The 6000-nt window shown below is 46.9% G+C and overlaps 1 non-coding gene across 1 annotated transcript; it reads right to left on the bottom strand.

Annotated features, from left to right (window-relative positions):
• Nucleotides 1-3114: 3114 nt before the first annotated feature.
• Nucleotides 3115-3197, bottom strand: trnal-uag (transfer RNA leucine (anticodon UAG)). The gene has a single exon. It is a non-coding gene; the product is annotated as a tRNA-Leu (tRNA).
• Nucleotides 3198-6000: the final 2803 nt, after the last annotated feature.

The raw sequence follows: 6000 nt of genomic DNA, 5'->3' as shown, positions 1-6000 counted from the left end.
ATATCCCCAGCACCTTCAGGTAATCTGACCTAACGGTGAAGGGGACAAAGGATCGGTCAGCCGAGTTCCCAATGAACATGGCCTCGCTCTTGCCGTGTTTAACATTGGCTCCCAAGGCCAGTTCGAGCTGGTCGCAGATGCTCATCAGTCTGCACACAGACAGTGGATCCGAGCATAAAACGGCGACGTCATCCATGTACAGGGAGGTTTTAACCTGAGTGCCTCCGCTGCCTGGGATTGTCACCCCTCTCATGCTCGCATTCTTCCTAATAGACTCAGCAAAGGGTTCAATACTGCAAACAAACAAGACAGGGGAGAGAGGACAGCCCTGTCTGACTCCAGATTGGATCGGAAAACTTTCTGATTCCCACCCATTGATTGAGACTGCACTACTGATGTTTGTGCAGAGTAGTTTGATCCAATTGCAGATTCCCTCCCCAAACCCCATTTTGGAATGCACATCCATCATGTAAGTGTGCGATATCCTCTCAAAAGCCTTCTCCTGGTCCAGGCTGATGAGGCAGGTGTCCACCCTCCTGTCCCGTACATAGGTGATCATATCCCTGAGTAGCGCAAAGCTATCAGAGATTGTCCTGCCTGGTATAGTATAGGTCTGATCAGGGTGAATCACCAGCTCCAGAGCAGACTTGAATCGACTGGCTATGTCTTTTGACAGAATCTTGTAGTCAGCATGAAGCAGAAATTGGGCCACCAATTTCTGATTTCTGTCCTCTCCCCCTTCTGCTTGTCGATGAGGGTGAAGATGCCTTTTCTCATGGATTCTAACATGCTGCCAGCCTGGAGCATACTCTTGTTTACTGGCAGACATGTTGATTCTTTCCTCAAATCAGTGCACAATAAAAGAGACTGATTCTGTCAGGCTCCTTTTTATACAGGCCACCTGGACCTGGCTGAGAAAGGCAGAGTGAGAGCAGGGAGGGGAGGAGACAAGAGTGAAGATTAAACAGAGAGCTAGATGGAGGAGACACCCAGAGTGACAGACAGAGAGAGAACGGCCCCTCATCTTTCAGCTCCACCTCCAGTTTCCTCCGGGCTGCCAATTTCAAACCCTTTATTAACAGTAGAACCAAAACCCAGCTCTCCACACAAACCCTTCCAGACTCGGCCTTCACAGTCAAGGCTTTCCAGAAAGCCGGAGCTTTTAAATATGGTCCCGATGCAATTAACACTCAGTAATATTCCCACCTAAACACAGTCCATTCTATACTAAGAAACCTCCTCAGTAACATCACCATTTCCTCACACATCCGCTTCCAGCAGTTCACAGCACCTTACTGCAGCTGTTTGGGGAATCTCCTGTGTTAAGATTTGAGTTGGAAAGCGACCTTTACCCGGCAGTGTTATTGTCTCACACTGAATCTGCCAGACATCCTGTTCTCTTTATTGCGAGAGAGAAAGCACGGATTTAGGAAATGTTCATTTGAAATGATCTCTATTGAGATCGAGCCCGGCCGTGGGACAGGTATTCCAGTGCAAAGAGCTGTCCATGATCGAGTGTTGCAGACTGGCACATTGCAACGTCCAAGACTATGTGCTGTGGGACGGCATTAAAGCTTGGGGAAGCCACCATGGAGACTCAATGGGGAAAGGCTGCAGTCTGAGGCCCTAGTAGGCCATAGTACAGTGAGGGTTGGAACCCGTGAAAAACCCCTCGGGCTGTTTGCACCAGAGAATGTTTGATTTGTAATGTAAATACTGTAAATATAACCTGTGCAGGCAGGGATAGTGAGATACATCATGTACATTATTGAAGGAAACTGATCTGTATTGTACCTTATGTAATATTAAATTTGAACTGCTTTGCAATGTAATTGCACAAATTATATGAATAAAATACATATTGTGCAAAAGAAAGCAGCTTTCCTGTCAACACACACCTTGTCTCTGGTCACAACTTTCCTGTGATCTTGTCATACCCAACTTCGCTCTATATCTTCTGACACACACACTTTACAGTCTGTCATTTCCAAAAACTAGCATTCTAAAATCAAAAGACCTTTTGTTTATTTCTCCTTTCTTTTCATTTCTCCTCTATTCTTCTCAATCACTCCCGTTCAACAGTCCTATTCAGATCAAGGTGGAATGTGAATCGTGTCACAACACACCTGACACTATTATTACCCTTCTTTTCTCTTGTCTCATTCAATGGGAAAGTTTTATTCACCAGTCTGTTGCTGTTTTACACTCTTGCCATACCATCTGGTATTGCATCCATCTGAATTCTGTGCTTTCATGGCCTTATATTTCTTTTCCACTTCTGGATGATTTGTTTGCTTCAGTTCCATTCAACCAGGCTGGACCACAGGGAAGCTTAGAACCTTTGCCTTGGATGGGTCCACGTTGATCCATTACATTCAGAATCACCTCCTTGAAATAACTCCATAGTACAACTACAGTAACCACACAGCATCTGCTTCAAACACTCCTCCACATTTTATCTGTTCTGACCGTCAACACCTCCAGCTCTTTTGTTTAAGTGGAACCCATCAGGTGTGTTTAGGCTCCTTCTATTCTGAAAGCTGTAGCACTGGTTCAGGGAATTCAGCCCTGTTTCTCTACTCGAAAGGATCAGCCATGCTTGATCTGCCTCGTATTTTGCTTTTATTGCAACGTTACAAGACCTCCAATCCTCTGGCACCACACCTGTATCCATTGAGGGATTGGAAAATGATGGTCAGACCTTCCACTATTTCTTCCCTGGCTTCTTTCAACAGCCTGGGGTACATTTCAACTGGTCCTGATGATTTATCCACATTCAACGATGCTCATCCCATTAAGACTTCCTCTCTCCTTAAGTTATCACGTCCAATACTTCACACTCCTCCTCCTTAATAACAATATCTGCATCACCCTCTCATTCGGGAAAACAGTAAAGTATTCATTCAGGATATTGGCAACATCTTCCACCCCGATACAAAGGTTACATTTTTGTTCTTTTATGTGCCCTGCTGTTTGCTTAGTTGCCTCTGACTCTCATGTTTTATTGCAACATCTTTGGGTCCATTGTTACTTTGTTTGTCCATGTTCTTTCCTGCTTTCTCTTTGCTCTTCACCGCTGCTCCCAAACGCCTCCAGTTTCGTCAAAACACAACTTGTCAAAAGTGGGACTCGAACCCACGCCTCCAATGGAGACTGCGACCTAAACGCTGCGCCTTAGACCGCTCGGCCATCCTGACGGCCGGCGATGTACTATCAATGCTAAAGAAATTGTTCATTCTTTGTGAAAGTATTTGTGAGATTGTGGAAATGTCTGGAAGAGGAAAGACCGGCGGGAAAGCTCGGGCCCAGGCCAAGTCTCGCTCCTCCCGGGCTGGACTGCAGTTCCCGGTGGGCCGTGTTCACAGGCTCCTGAGAAAGGGTAACTATGCTGAGCGTGTGGGTGCCGGAGCCCCGGTCTTTCTGGCTGCTGTGCTCGAGTATCTGATCGCTGAAATCCTCGAGCTGGCCGGCAACGCGGCCCGGGACAACAAGAAGAACCGCATCATCTCCAGACACCTGCAGCTGGCCGTCCGCAACGACGAGGAGCTCAACAAGCTGCTGGGAGGGGAGACCATCGCTCAGGGCGGGGTGCTGCCTAATATCCAGGCCGTGCTGCTGCCCAAGAAAACCAGCGCTCAGAGCTCCCAGAAAAAGTAAAGCGGCCAAAATGTCATCTAATAAACCAAAGGCTCTTTTCAGAGCCACCCACAGTCTCCGTGAAAGGACTGGTTACTGTCAGGAGGGAATCAGAGATGGAGTTATTGTAACAGTGGATTGACCTGTTTCACATCTGTCCAGGTGTGTTTTCAGTTCCCTCTCTGGATTTCGCTCTGTTTCTCTGTTCACACATCTCCCCCTCTAGTTAAGTGAAGAAGTGAACTACAGGGTGTCAGAATCAACAATTTAATAAATCCCGCTGCCTTCGATTTGATAAATCCCAAGATTATCCCGGTACATTAACGGGAACTGGTTCGGAGCTGATGAATTAATTTAATAATGGAAGTGTCCGGTTTAATTCTCTGTTTTTTATTTGGACAGTTTGAATTGTGTTTTTATTTCTCTCCGGTGATCTGTGCACCGCTTCGCAATGAGAATCTGCTCCCGGAACAGAGTAAATACAGGAAGGAAGAGGCCATTCTCGGGCTGTGTGTCTCTCTCCTAACCTGATCTGTTTAGACCGCACTGTTCCCAGAGGACGGAATCAGTGAGAGTTGTGCACACACAGGAGCTGAGTCCATTGCAGCGCTTTAATATGTGCCTTCCCCCCGGCCCTCCCTATTCTCCGGACACAGAGCTGTCTGTTCCCCCCGGCGGCGGGATAGGGTCGGGGATTCTCTCCCCGCAGTGTCAGGGTCTGCAGCCCCGGGGAACTGGCGGTTTCAGTCAGAGTGACCGAGCTGCCTTATATGTCCTGTGTACTGATCTCCAATGGATTCAAATATTAGTGAACTCATTGTGTAATGTTTGTAAATAACCTTCATGTGAACGGACCCGGCTCCATTAATGCCTTCCAAATAAAACTGGGATCCATTTCTTTTCCCCAAATGCCAGCTAACGGATCCCAGGAGCGGGGTTGAGATTGTGCTGAGCAGCAATGAGTCTCCGGTAATGCTGCTTTCTAAATTCCAGACCAGCTCTCAGTCCGACAGGCCTTTCGGGAAAGGGATGTGACAAAACAGAAACCATGTGACCGCCCCTTCAATCTGATGGGTTTGATGATGAACAGAGATGGCAGCTCTTTCCTTTGCTGATTTGGTGGCTCTGAAAAGAGCCCTTGTTACACTTGTTACTGAAGCTGGGTTTAAGGTGCGTTCCCCGCGGATGCGGCGGGCCAGCTGGATGTCTTTGGTCATGATGGACCGGGATCATTCTGGTGAATCTGCTCATTTTCTGACAGAAGCATCAGTCGCTGTTTGAACTGTTTAAAGTCAGGGGTGTATTAGCAGCCAGAAAGTGAAGGGCAGTTCATTGCTCCCTGCAGCATTATCCGCCTCTTTCAGGAGAAAGGATCAGAAACCGCTCGTTTCTGTCAGTCCCCGAGAAGCCTGTGAGAAGCGGTTAGTCGCTAATGTGTTCCTTTTGCAGAGAGGAAGCTGATATTTGTCCCGTTTTAAATTGCTGAACCGGACCTTCATCCCGCCGCTTCCAGTTAACAGATTGACAAATGAAAACGATTCCTAAAATCGCGTCAGGATTTTGTGACGGTAAATACAGTAAAACAGAACATAAAATGAGAGGTTTTAAAATTGTTGCCTGAAAATTGAAATTTTCCATCACTTCAATTCCTTCCTGCTCTGGAATTGCCGGGCTTTTTCCAATTGGAAAATCTAAGCCAATGAGAACTTCTATTTACTTATATGTGATTCTCCTATTGGTTAAGAATTGGATTGAGAAGCGGGTGACCAATCAGAGACAGAGTCAAACTGCGGGGATTCCAGGCCCCCAGTAACTGAGCTGAAACTGTTCAGATTGACAAACCCTGGCAGTAGCTTCACACATTGGACACTTCACACTGAGTCATTCAAGGGCTGGTGTGAGAGAAGCTTCAGATCCTGTCATTACTCTCTGACTCATTATTTATCTAGAACCAAACAATTAGTAAATGTGAAGCAGTGAAGAGACTTTTCACTCTCACTGCAGAATGTGTCATCTGGGGAAATAAGGAACTATTATTTTCGGAGATTCCAGGTTCATTCCTCCCTGAACAAATCCATTCCTCACATTCCCGATCACAGACTATCCCAGCTCCTGTTGTCACCCGACTCCAGCTGAATTGGAGAAACTCATGTGTTGGGGTTTGAGTTGTGAGGTGGGGTTTCTCCGCCAGTGTTCCTGTCTTACAGACTCTCCCCCTGAATTTGTGAACTGAGACTGCACCGAACACATCTCCAGTCAGAGTGAGGGCCGGATATTACGGTTTTATTACAGAGAGTGGGGAAAGGGCTGGGTGGAGGGGAGTCACCAGGGATCCTGGATTTACTCCAAATCATTTCCATGTGG

This window comes from Heterodontus francisci, unplaced genomic scaffold (genome assembly GCF_036365525.1).
Source record: "Heterodontus francisci isolate sHetFra1 unplaced genomic scaffold, sHetFra1.hap1 HAP1_SCAFFOLD_184, whole genome shotgun sequence".
Lineage (NCBI taxonomy): Eukaryota > Metazoa > Chordata > Chondrichthyes > Heterodontiformes > Heterodontidae > Heterodontus > Heterodontus francisci.
Note: the sequence above shows the minus strand (reverse complement) of the source record. Positions and strands in the feature narration are given on the sequence as shown.